General features: G+C 48.5%; 1 pseudogene; it reads right to left on the bottom strand.

Moving 5' to 3' along the window:
* Positions 1-2,908: 2,908 nt before the first annotated feature.
* Positions 2,909-11,041, bottom strand: LOC136537430 (ABC transporter B family member 15-like; annotated as a pseudogene).
* Positions 11,042-14,202: the final 3,161 nt, after the last annotated feature.

The raw sequence follows: 14,202 nt of genomic DNA, 5'->3' as shown, positions 1-14,202 counted from the left end.
ACGTGACGGTGCGCAGGTCTCTGCACTCTGCAGGCAGGCCTCCGAGGTTGCGAGCGAGAGCGACGGGTTGTTGGCGCATTCATTCAGTGCACAGGCAGCTGCGCCACGTTCCATTCATGGATCGGGGTCGGGAACGCACGCACGCCTGCCGACTTGTCATGGATGATATGTAATGTATGGAACCCATTCCGGATATGCAGGACGACCCAGCTGCTAGGCCGCCTGCATCAACTGTCAAGTGTGCGCGCGCAGCAGCGCAGTGCATCTCAGGGCAGGTGGCCGGCAGGTAATTTTTGTCAGGAATTCGGCCGGCATGGCTTCGCCTTCGCCACACCTTGGATGGAATTCATCGTGGCCTCGTGCTCTGTCTCTGCCCAGCAAGCAACCACTGGTTTTGAATGAAAGGTGATCTCCGATAAAGGAAAGGAAGAAAAAGAACCAGTAGGGGGGCCAAACGTGTTGAGGCCCAGGAGAAGTCCTTTTACAAACAGGCCCGTCAAAGACCTGCTGCGGCTCTGCATGGTTTGGGCCGTGTTTTTTATGTGGTCGGCCGTAGTCAACATCCATATCCTTCTGTTCCTTTTTTTTGGGGGCCTGGTGCCCAGGCAAAGATTTTGCATCGTGCTTTGCGTCATCGATGACCCATTGCGGGTGCAAGAACAAAAGATGGACGCGCGGTATGCCCGTATGACTTCGTGAGTCACTAGAAAAACCGGCGCGGCTTTGCCAAGCCTCAGCCTGTGTAGGCTACGATAAATGGTTTTTTTCTTTATTTTGTATAGCTTACATAGCAAGTGTTTTGCCGTATATATGCCACCAGATAATACCTGTTATCTTGAAAGTATTTGACTATAGAAATTTATATCTTTGAGGAACCAGATTGCGTAAATTCAAAGTAGCTGAAATCATTTATATTGCACCTGGTAAATTTAGAGGATCTATAATCTTATATTAGGTCTTAACTCTGATCAAATAGAAGAAATGATCAAACTTAATTGGAATAAATGAAGATATGAACAAATGAGACCAAACTTTATAGATAAACCATAACCCTTAAAGAGCGCAAGTGATCATCATTTTAGAGGATGGACAAGATTATCGTGTGCATGATGCATGAACGATGGTGCGCCTGGAAGGGCAGTCATCATTTGCATCTTCATCACGTTGAAGTTAGTGGTCACTATTGACGCAACTCCTGCAGACAATGGCCATGTTCGCTTGTCTTTATGAGCCATACGGTTTCAACAAAGGAACAATATTTTTCTCTCACAACAAATCAGCGAATAGTACTTTCAGTCATGGCTTTTCAGCGAAGCGAACAGAGCCGATGCTGGAATTGTCATTGTTTCCCATGCTTCCGAATCTCTGTCAAAACATGTCGCGGTGCCTGCAAAACTAAGTCCATTATAATTAGATATGATATTATGCAAGACAAATTGATATTAACACTTTAACAGCAGATGCACCTGCCATTTGCAAATCACACGATAACTAAAATACACACCAGTTGTCGCTCCTGTGTAGAGCGCCGGCTATTGTGAAGCTGCATTTTTTGTGAGGTTCAAAAGGAACTAAAGGTTAGTAAAGACTAAATATTTATGGAGGATGTTCTAGCAAGGAAATGTAAAAATTATGAGAAATTGCATTTTGACTTTCATTCAAATAGATATATGTCCATCTGGTGATGATAGCGATGTTAACACTAGTATTACTTATGTCAGGATGGTTCTTGATAGCAAATAGAAATTATATTCACAAATATCAGAATAATTGTCTTAGTTCTTGTGACAAGAGTAAAACAACATAGAAATAGATTAAAATAGAGCAGAAAAGATATTTTCCATACTTGATAGTTGATACCCAGCCGATTGCTAGATGGACTTAAAATTTCTGTATGAAGATCAGAGCACATTTTTTTCAAAAATAACCATATGATTATAACCTCATCTTAATTGTCCGGAGAAATTCAGCCTGTTCGTTTGGCTGTGGCTTATCATAAACGATCGTAAATTTTCAGCTGAAACAGTATTTTTCTCTCACACAAACTAGCCAACAGGCTGATGAATGGACGTGTACATGGCCTGGCGAACATCCAGAAAGGAAATGACAGCTATAATCATAGTTACATGTACAGGGACACTTCATCAAAGAATTGGTGATCAGAAAAGTTGCTGCAAGTTGAGTAAAACAATTTTGGCTGCCAGGAATATGCCTATATCTTTATGAGAAGAATGGCGCTGGAGGTCACTAGTGAGCCCTTTCCATGACAGATCACTGTGTTTTTGTATGGATGGTGTAGTTAGAAACAGCTGAGAGTTAAGACGACAGCAGAAAAACATTTATAGATGTTTTGCACTCATTGATTACTTCTAATGGGATGTATTAGTAATATATCATTGGATCAGTCAAATGGATATGTAACCAGCTTTGCTTTGTCTCTCCAATTCAATTGATAGGAACAAACTTGGGAATTAGGGTGTACGACATTATTGAGGAGAGGTGCATCTGCACATGAGAAACGGAGGGCAAAAACAAAAGGAGGATGAGCACAGCATTTCTGGATTGAGGAACAAGACACCATGAGTAACTGTGCATGGACAGGCGGTATGTGTATCAGCTTCGATTGAACCTAAGGTGTCCAGCCACATTGGCTGCTAGTTATAGTGGCTCGCAGGCAAGTTGCTACATTAATCAAAGAGTTAAATACACCAGAGATCCATTAACTTGTAAGGAAGTTTCAGTTGAGTCCATCAACTTTCAAAGTGGTTTTTTAGGTTATAAACTTTTAAAATTATTCACTGCAGTCCATACCTATTTATTTAACCTTAAATTCAAAGCATATTTATAGAAAACCCCTTCCCACAGGCATGCAGGTGCATGCATGGCTCCCAGCGCCCTCCTCCAGCCGCTACCGTGCCCCCAGAGACCGGCGAGCAGGTGCATGCATGGCTCCCAGTGCCCGCTGGCCGAAGCCGCCCGCCCGCGGCCTGCATCCGTACCACAGCGCAAGCGCCATGCTGCCCGTGTTGCTGAACTGGCACAGGGACAGGCAGAAGCCGGAGTACCACGACTCCACCCTGTTGTCCTTCTGCGGTGCCTCCTGCGCGGCCTCGTACAGGCGGAGCATCCGACGCTGCGACGAGAACGCGGTGATCGTCCAGTGGTTCACGACAGCCTCGCTGGCGAGCTGGCTCCATTGCACCTGCGCCTTCTTGGCCTTCTTGGACATGGCGGTCATGAGCACCTTCTTGAAGTAGAAGCTCGCGATTATCAGTGGCTGCATCGCCATCATGACCACCGCGAGCCGCCACGACACGGCAAGGGCCAGAGAGAAACCTAGCGCCGCATTGGCGGCCGCCTGCACCAGGAGGCACATGCTGTCGCCGACGAGGGATCGGACCTTGGTGGCCTGCGTGGCCAGCCGCGCGCACACCGCGGCGCTCGAGTTCTCGTCCTCGTCGAACCACCCGACCTCGAAGGAGAGTATCTTGGCGAACATCTGTCCACGGACGCGCTCTGTAAGGTGCTCGCCCATGACGGCGAAGTTGTAGTGCTGAACGATGTTCGCCGTGATGCAGATGATGGCAATGCCGAAGAAGACGAGGGAGTACAGCCTGTTCAGAACAGAGTTCAGACAAACGTCACTGACATCGCCATGTCACTCTGCAATCTGTATCAGCGAGCACAGACGGACACATCGCACGGTACCTGGTCTTTGAACGGATGAGGTGATCGTCGCCGAGAAAATACACCTCCGGCAAAGCTCCGAGGTTGTAAGAGTAAAGCGGCAGCACCGCACCGAAAACGATGGCGTCGGCGCACCCGAGCAGAGCTTGCTTCCATTCCGGCCGATTCATCTTGAGCAGGCAGAGCTGCGAAGGCTTTCTGCCGCGCGCCGGGTCGTGGCCGTCGCGCCCATGGTCTACCATTTCCACGGAGCGTTTGACCGACCTGAACGACGGCACCGGGCTTTGGTGGAAGTCGCTGGGCACTTACATGATCTCAATGCTATGGAACGACACCCTGCTGCTCTCTGGCTCTACTTCCACCACTCGCTCGCTTTCCTCCCTCGCCACGGGCGCCTTCTGCAGCAGCGCCATCCATGCGTAGACGCCACCGCCTTCGCCGGCCTTCGTGCCGAGGAGGAGCTTGTCGTGCATGCCGCACTCCACCACGCAGCCCGCGTCGAGCACGGCGATCATGTCTGCCTTGCAGATCGTGGATGTTGATGTAAGCTTGATGCTGGTTAGGAGTGTGCTGAGGTGCTGGAGATGTTGGCTAGGCGAGAGCAGCAAGTCTGAATTCAAACTCAGCAGGAGCGGGAACGGTTGGTGGGCAGCCAGGTGGTGACCGCGCCCATGATGAGAACCAGCGTGAAGCAGTTGCATTTTACATTCCGTGTATCTTTGTATTTTGAATTTTCAGTGTGTTTTGCAGTGGTGTAAACTGCAGGTATAAGTAGCAGAGAGTTCAGAGAGCGTGATAACGCATTGTATCAATTGTAAACAGTGTGCTGTCATAATACATCTGTGGAAAATAGCACTGTCCTCTGATAGTTGCTGGATTGCGTTCATCACTGTTCTTGCGTTTTTCTTCCTGTTAGGATAGCCAGATTTGATCTTAGCGCTGTGATTGTGATCCTGAGTTCCAACATTTGGTACCAGAGCCTTGATCACACGCTAATCATCCCTTGATTCACGCCATGAGTGACAGGAGTGGTGGCGCAGGCGACGGCGGCGGTGGTGACCGGATCACATACCCGGCACTGACCGCAACCAACTACACTAGTTGGAACATCCGAGTCCAGGCGATCATGGAGGACCAGGGGGTGTGGGAGATCATGGAGCCATCCGAGGAGTCGTCGGAGCAGAGTGCGGCGGCGACAGCGGCGGTGAAGGCGAAAGACAGGAAGGCGCGGGCACATCTGCTTCAGTGCTTGCCCGATGACATACTGATGCAAGTCGCGGCGAAGAAGATCGGGAAGGAGGTCTGGGACTCGTTGAAGGCAAGGTTCGTCGGCGAGGAGCGTGTTAGGGAGGCGCGGCTACAAACACTGAAGAGCGAGTTCGACGCCATGAAGATGAAGGAGGAAGACACCATCGATCAGTACGTAGGGCGGTTGACGGGCATGTCAGTCCGGTACGGCAACCTCGGTGGATCACTCGATGATGCAGCACTTGTGAAGAAGATGTTCGACACTGTGCCCGAGCGGTTCATCAACGTGGTTGCGGGGATCGAGCAGTTCTACGATCTCAAGAAGCTGGCGTTTGATGAGGCTGTTGGCCGGTTGAAAGCGTATGAAGAGCGCACAAGGCAGGGAGCTAGTGGCGCAGCGAAGACAGACATTGGTCAGGTGTTGTTGACTCAAGCTGAGTGGGAAGCTCGGCAGAAGCGGATGTCTGGTGAGGGATCCGGGAGGAGCCGATCACAAGGGAGCAGCGGCAGGAGTCGTGGTCGTGGGCGAGGCCATGGTGGCAATAGTAGTGGCCACGATGGGCACGGTGATGCGGCGAAGGATGGCACTGGGAAGCGCGACAAGAGCCACATCAAGTGCTTCAAGTGTCACAAGACCGGGCACTATGCAAATAAGTGTCCAAGCGAGGAGAAGAACAAGGAAGAAGCTCATCATGCAAGAACGGTGGAGTTTGAGCCCTCTGTGTTGATGGCTAAGACGGTAGTGCCGGGGAAGCCTAAAAACACATCTTCAGACAAGGAATTGTCAAACGATTGTCAGGGCAAGGTGTTTCTGAATGAGGTGAAGGTGTTTTCAGAGCTGCACTACACCAATGATGGAGTGTCATATGGAGATGTTTGGTACCTGGATAATGGAGCAAGCAACCACATGACTAGAGATTGAGCAAAGTTCAGAGACATTGACTCTACTGTTTCTGGTAAGGTGACTTTTGGTGATGGTTCAACGGTTGACATTCAGGGTAGGGGTTCTATTCTGTTCCAGGGTGTTTCTAGGGATCAGTGGGTATTGTATGATGTTTACTACATACCTAAGCTTAAGAGTAATCTAGTAAGCCTTGGTCAATTAACTGAAATTGGACATAGAGTGCATATGGATGATGATCTGATAGAGGTAACAGAAAAGAACCCTGCAAGAGTTATAATGAGAGTTCAGAGAACTGTGAACAGATTATACAAGATAGAGCTGAACCTATTGAACCAGTTTGTTTTCTCACTCATGTTAGTGATCAATCTTGGCTGTGGCATGGCAGACTTGGGCATGTTAATTTTTAGTCTTTAAGATTGTTAGCTGAAAAGGAGATGGCAGGGGGATACCTCTGATAGAACATCCAGATCAAGTTTGTCAATCATGTCTAGCTACAAAATAGACTAGATGTTCATTCCCACAAACTTCTAGGTGGAGAGCAGATGAACCACTTGAATTGTTGCACATTGATATGTGTGGGCCTATTACCCCAGTGACAGCAGGAGGTAGCAGATACTTTATACTTATAGTAGATGACTGTACTAGGTGGATGTCAGTTTTAGTCTTGAAAACAAAAGACCAAGCTGTTCAAGCTTTTGCCAAGTTTAGAGCAGAAGCAGAAAATAGCTTGGGCCAGAAGGTGAAGTGTGTAAGATCTGACAGGGGTGGGGAATTCTTGTCAAATGCTTTCAAGGAAATTTGTGAGCAAGGAGGCATAAGAAGGCAGTTTACTGCACCTTACTCATCTCAACAAAATAGAGTTGTTGAGAGAAGAAATAGGACAGTCATGGAGATGACAAGGTCATTACTGAAAGGCATGAAGATACCAGGCATGTTCTGGGGGGAGGCAATGAGACACTCAGTTCATTTATTGAACAGACTTCCTACAAGACCAATGGGTGACAGGACACCATTTGAGGTCTGGAATGGTAGGAAGCCTCAGCTAGGTCATCTAAAGGTGTTTGGGTGCAAAGCACATGTCAGACCAGCGATGCCTCATCTAAAAAAGCTAGGTGACAGGAGTGTACTCATGGTGTATTTTGGTGTTGAGGAAGGGAGCAAAGCTCATAGACTCTATGATCCACAATCTGGGAGGATAGTAGTAAGTAGAGATGTGATTTTTGAAGAGAATGAAGTTTGGAAGTGGGATACTGAACTTGGTAAAGGTTCAGAATTTACTGTTGAAGATGTTGTGGGAGATACAGTACAGCAGTATGGCGGTGGTGGTATTGGTGGTGATAACCAAGGTAACCAACCACAAAATGATTCAGGGGGAGCAACTGATGGAGTGCAGGGATCTAGTGGTGAAGGAAATTCAGTTCAACCAAGTGAGGATGCACAGCCTGACATTGTTACTGATCAGGCAACAGATTTAGATGTTTCAGTTAACCAGCATTCAGGCTCAGAACAAGAAAATAATGATGAGAACATGGACATTGATCATGATGATGGGCCAGTGAGGTTCAGGAGCCTGAATGAAGTGTATGAGGATTCTGTAGAAGTGGATTTGGCTTTAGATACAGAAGTTGAAATTAATGCTCTATTAGCTACTATGGAAGAACCTACATGTTATCAGGAAGCAGCTGGTGATGTCGACTGGATGGCAGCTATGGACAGTGAGATGCAGTCAATAATCAAGAACAAGACCTAGGATTTAGTCAAGTTGCCAGCAGGCCACAAGCCCATTAGTTTGAAATGGGTTTATAAGTTGAAAAGGAATGATGATGGAGATGTGGTGAAGCACAAAGCAAGGCTAGTTGCAAAGGGTTATGTACAGAAGAAGGGTATTGATTATGAAGAAGTCTTTGCACCCGTGGTAAGACTAGACACTGTCAAACTGATACTAGCAATGGCAGCTAACTGGGGCTAGGAAGTGCATCACCTAGATGTGAAGACAACATTTCTGAATGGTGAACTTGTGGAAGATGTTTATGTGGCCCAACCTGATGGATATGTAGTGAATGGCAAGGAGCAGATGGTGTACAAACTTAGCAAAGCTTTGTATGGACTAAAGCAAGCTCCAAGAGCTTGGAATGTCAAGCTAGACAATTGTCTGAAGAAATTGAGATTCAGTAAGTGTGCAACTGAACCAGCAGTATACACTAGAGGTGTTGGGAAGACAAGAGTGATTCTTGGTGTTTATGTTGATGATCTGATAGTGACAGGAGGGGATCCTACAGAGTTGGCAACTTTTAAGAAGCAGATGACCTCTGAATTTGAAATGAGTGATTTGGGATTACTATCATTCTATTTGGGAATAGAGGTGGAGCAGAAAGAAGATTGCACAACTATTAGACAAACAAGTTATGCCAAGAAGGTATTGTCTCAGTTTGGGATGATGGATTGTAACCCAACAAAAATTCCAATGAATCTAGGGACAAAGTTGCATGATGATAAGGCTGGGGAAGCTATTGATGCAACAGGTTACAGGAGAATCATTGGGTGCCTTAGGTATCTACTGCATACCAGACCTGATCTGGCATTCTCAGTTGGTATGGCAAGCAGGTTCATGAAGAGGCCTACAGTCATGCATTCAAATGCAGTTAAGCAAATACTCAGGTATCTGAAAGATACAATGAACTATGGTGTTGTCTATACCAAAGAAGAAAAAGAAGAGAGGCTGGTGGGATATTCAGACAGTGATCTAGCAGGTGACATGGATCATAGGAGAAGCACTGGAGGGATGGCTTTTTACCTGAATGACAGTCTGATCACATGGTGCTCACACAAGGAGAAAACTGTGGCTCTGTCATCTTGTGAAGCAGAGTTCATGGCTGCTACAGCAGCTACTATGCAGGCAATGTGGCTCAGAAACTTGCTAAGTGAGCTCACAAGGACTAAGCCAAAGAAAGTTGTGTTGTTTGTGGACAACAATTCAGCAATTCAGTTGATGAAGAATCCAGTGTTTCATGGGAGAAGCAAACACATTGATATTAAGTTTCACTATATCAGAGAATGTGTTGAGCATGGTGACATTCTAGTCAAGAGAGTTAGTACTTTGGAGCAAAAGGCTGACTCTCTGACGAAGGCTATGTCAGTGGTGAAGTTGGTAGAGATGAGGCACCTACTCGGTGTCAGGGAGCTTGAGGGCCATCAAGTTTAAGGGGGAGAATGTTGATGTAAGCTTGATGCTGGTTAGGAGTGGCTGAGGTGCTGGAGATGTTGGCTAGGCAAGAGCAGCAAGTTTGAATTCAAACTCAGCAGGAGCGGGAACGGTTGGTGGGCAGCCAGGTGGTGACCGCGCCCATGATGAGAACCAGCGTGAAGCAGTTGCATTTTACATTCCGTGTATCTTTGTATTTTGAATTTTCAGTGTGTTTTGCAGTGGTGTAAACTGCAGGTATAAGTAGCAGAGAGTTCAGAGAGCGTGATAACACATTGTATCAGTTGTAAACAGTGTGCTGTCATAATACATCTGTGGAAAATAGCACTGTCCTCTGATAGTTGCTGGATTGTATTCATCACTGTTCTTGCGTTTTTCTTCCTGTTAGGATAGCCAGATTTGATCTTAGCGCTGTGATTGTGATCCTGAGTTCCAACAGTGGAGAGGCGGTGTGCCACGACGACGGTCGTCCGACACACGGACGCTCGGTCCAGCGCATCCTGCACCGCGCGCTCCGACTCGGAGTCCAGCGCGCTGGTCGCCTCATCGAGGAGCAGGATCTTGGGGTCCTAGATGAGCGCGCAGGCGATGGCGATGCGCTGCTTCTGCCCTCCCGATAGCTGCGTCCCGAACTGCCCGACCTGCAAGTGCAAGCAGATTCATTTACTGAAGTGTGATCAAACGGCTAGTTCATTTTGTTGCCAGAATTTGAAATGTCTGCATACATTGGTTTCGTATCCACGACAATTTGCTTTAGCAAGGCCGCCTCGTTGCCGAACAGAATGTTCTCCCTGATGGACGTGGCGAACAGCACAGGCTCCTGGCTCACTAGGCCGATCTAGCTCCTGAGCCACTCCACGTTGAGCGTGCCAATGTCACTGCCGTCCAGCAGTATCTCGCCCGAGTCCTAGTTGTACAACCTCTGCAGCAAGGAGATGATGGTGGACTTCCCGGACCCGCTCCCGCCGACGAGGCCGACGGTGGCGCTCTCAGAGATGGTGAGGCTCACGCCGTCGAGCACCCACGTGTCAGGCCTAGACGGGTATGAGAAATGCACGTCCCTGAATGTGATCTGGCCCCTGATGTCCTCCTTGGTGGCGCCCTTCTTGCCCTCTGTCTCGAGACGCTACAGCTTGTCGATCATCTCGTGCATCCGTGCCGCCGCCGTCGCGGCCTCGATGAAGTAACGCAAGTTTGGTAGAGCCATCATGATGGACCTGCAAACCTCAGAGCAGTGCCATGTATGTATCAGGCCAGCCGCATGCATGCAGTTATCTGATTTTTCTGAGAATGAACAAGGCACGACGCGGGCGGCTTCGGCCAACGGGCACTGGGAGCCATGCATGCACCTGCTCGCTGGTCTCTGGGGGCACGACGGCGGCTGGAGGAGGGCGCTGGGAGCCATGCATGCACCTGCATGCATGTGGGAAGGGGTTTTCTACAAATATGTTTTAAATTTAAGGTTAAATAAATAGGTATGGACTGCAGTGAATCATTTTAAAAGTTTATGGACCCAAAAAGTCACTTTGAAAGTTGATGGACTCAACTAAAACTTTCTCATAAATTAATGGATCTCTGGTGCATTTAACTCTTAATCAAATAACAAAAAAGATCGTACAGTCCTCATCCCATCAGTTGCACTGGAATCATTGAACTCATGTCAATCTATGTACTAAACTTTAAACCTGATTATGTAAAGCACAACTGATAGAGATGGGGAATGCAAATTCAGCAACAAATGTTGAGAAGGAAAAAAAGAGATGGGGTATGCATATATACCTTGCGCCCATTTCATCGAACACGTTAAGGGCATCCTCCATGGAAGTATTGTTGCCGACATTTTGAGGTCGATGGTGGTCAGGAATGCGGAGCAAACAGGAGCAGGAGGTCGACACGGAGGCTGAGATGTCCTTGCTATCGGCTTCCGAGCCTTTCACGTGGGCGCACTGACGCAGGAGTGAACTTGTTGCGGCGGCCGTGGTCGCTGACGGTGTGGGCATCGCGTGGGTGGCTGCAGCGGCGTGGGCGGCTGCGGCGACGGCTGTAGCAGCGTGGGAGGGCTCGTTGCCGCACGTAAGGCGAAGTCGAAGGCAACGCTCGCTGGCAGCGCTGTGGCGCGTACCTCTCGGTGGCCTCCAAGGGCGCGCTTCATGCAGCGCACGCACTGCCATGTCGTCGCGCGCCGCCTTCACGGCCTACACACTACCGTGCGCTTCCTCAACGCCTTCGCATCGCCGTAGCAGGCTCCACCGTCATCATGGATCGTGTCCGGTGGCGGGGCGGTGGCACCGCTCGTGGAGAGCAGCGGAGTATGTGCGAGCGACTGCAGCGGTGTTAGCAACAAGGGAAATCGGAAGAAGGAAGAACTGGAATCGGAAATAGGCAGTAGAAAGTATAACGACGAATAGCGACGAGTAATTGTAATGGTTCCAGTTCTCCATGCCCTCTCTCTTCCTTACTGCTTATACTAAATACATTCTCTAGGTCTACCATCTTGGGCCAACAATCCTTGTATTGGGCCGGCGCATTTTCTTGGGCCTGACAGGCCGAGCGGCCTCCTCTTCATCTCCTGGCGCATCAGCTTCCTCTTCAGCTTTCGGCACGTCGTCCTCCACTGTCACAGGCACAGGCAGGGGCTAGCTGCTAACATTCCCCCCATCTTCAGAACCAGCATGTCCCTATGCTGGTGCTCGTGGAAACTGTTGGCGAAGTTGCTCGAGCGGCTCCCAAGTAGACAGCTCCAGCGGTGAATGTGACCACTGAATAAGACCTTGGGCCACAGGGCGAGCGCCGGATGTCCAGCATCGTTGCAGCATCCGAAGCGAAAACTGAAATGGCCGCAAATCAGAAGGTAGTGAGTGTGATACCTGCTGATGGCCTAGAGACGAACGAAGCTGTGAGACGTGGAAGACTGGATGGACAGCCGTGCCTGGTGGAAGAAGTAGCTTGTAGGCGACTGGACCAACCTTTTGAATGACTTGAAAGGGCCCAAATAATTTGAAGGATAATTTGTTGTTGGAGCGGTGGAACAGAGAAGATTGAATATAGGGTTGAAGCTTCAGGAACACCATATCACCCATAGAGAACTGGCGCTCAGAACGACCTTTATTAGCTTGTTGTTTCATGCGAGCCTGAGCACAGAGCAAGTGCTGCTTGACAACAGAATGCATAAGCTCTCGATCAGTCATCCACTTGTGAAGATCAGGGACTGGAGCCACCTCATCCAAGTTGACCGACAACAGTCGTGGAGGAAAACCATATAAGACCTCAAAGGGGGAACGGCCTAACGCAGAATGTGTAGATGTATTATACCAGAATTCAGCAAGTGGTAACCAGCGACTCCACTGAGCTGGGCAGGTGTGCACAAAGAAGCGAAGAAAAGTTTTGACACACTGGTTGACGCACTCTGTCTGGCCGTCCATCTAAGGATGGTATGCGGAGCTAAACTGAAGCTCAGAACCGACAGCCTTGAATAGACATTTCCAGAAATTGCTTGTAAAGATACGGTCACGGTCTAAAACAATGGCTCGAGGAAGACCATGAAGGCGATACACTTGGTCCATGAAAAGTTTGGCAATAGAAGCTGCTGTGAAGGGATGCCACAGGGGAATAAAGTATGCAAACTTGGAGAATTTATCCACCACTACCAAGATAGCATTGAAGGAACCAGATTGTGGCAAACCTTCAATGAAATCCATCGTGATCACTTCCCAGGAGATAGACAGCACAGGAAGGGGCTGCAAGAGACCTGGGTAGCGTGATCTGTCCGGCTTAGCTTGCAAGCACACAACACAGGACTAAACATAAGCCCAAATGTCTGACTTCATACCAGGCCAGAAGTATAGAGCTTTAATTTTGTTGTATGTTGCCGGAGCTCCTGAGTGACCCCCAAGGGACTGCTATGCAAAGCAGACATAATTTTCAGTTGCATGGGCTTGTTGGAACCGAGCCACAGACGGTTCTTGTATCTGATGACGCCTTAGAGCAAAGAGAATGGAGGGTGGCTGTCGAGGCTGGCAGCCAGCTGAGATAAAAAAGCCATAGCAGTTGGATCAGAGTTGTATCCCCGGACCACTTCATTGAGCCAAGTGTAGGAGACTGAAGATATGGCATAGCTCTGGGTTGTGGGCACACGGCGAGATAGAGCATCTACCGCGCCGTTCTCCGATCCTTTCTTGTACAGAATCTTATACTGTAACCCGAGCAACTTGGAGAAGACCTTCTATTGCCATGGAGTGTGGAGCCTCTGTTCATTAAGATGGACTAAGCTGCGATGATCAGTGTGAATGAAGAACTCGCCCTGAAGCAAGTAGTGATGCCATTGTTCGACAGCCAGCAAGATAGCAAGATATTCCTTCTCATAGACAGACAACCCTTGATTCTGTGGACTGAGACCCTTGCTGATGAATGCTATGGGGTGCCCATTCTGCTGTAGAACGGCTCCAATCCCGGTACCCAAAGCGTCGGTTTCAATGTGGAAGGGTAAGGTGAAATCCGGCAATGCCAAGATAGGGGCAGTACAGAGAGCCTGCTTGAGGACCGAAAAGGCAGACTCATGGGTTGAGGTCCAGATGAACAACTGATCTTTCTTCAAGAGATCGGTTAGAGGCTTGGCAATAATGCTGAAATGACGCACAAACTTCCAGTAATAGCTAGCAAGGCCCAGAAAACCGCAGAGCTCCCGAACTAAAGATGGAGTGGGCCATTCGAGGACTGCTTGCACCTTGGCTAGGTCCGTGGATAGGCCTTGGCTGCTGATGATATGACCCAAGTAGGAGATGGACTCCTTAGCGAAGGTACATTTAGAGAGCTTGAGCTTCCACTGATCAGCACGTAACCACTGAAAAACTTGGCGCAGATGGTTTACATGGGCTTCAAGGGTAGGGCTGTAGACTAGGTGATGAGGACATGGCACCTTCGGATACGAACAATGATTATAAGGTGCGCTCATTCCTACATTTGCATAGTGGCTTTGGTTATAATTCACTTGGTTCCACATGTACATGTCACTATTTGATTGTAGGTTCAAATGTGTTTCATAATGGAAGTTCATCAAAGTTGAACTTTTGGTTCATCGGCAGCTCGACAGTGCCTCATTGGGAACGCCATAACTCATCCATCCGGAGTGCGATCGAGGTCAATGAGCACTTGATGGAAAGCT

Source organism: Miscanthus floridulus, chromosome 2 (genome assembly GCF_019320115.1).
Source record: "Miscanthus floridulus cultivar M001 chromosome 2, ASM1932011v1, whole genome shotgun sequence".
Lineage (NCBI taxonomy): Eukaryota > Viridiplantae > Streptophyta > Magnoliopsida > Poales > Poaceae > Miscanthus > Miscanthus floridulus.
The sequence above is the reverse complement of the archived record's forward strand: the minus strand, read 5'-3'. Positions and strand labels throughout refer to the sequence as shown.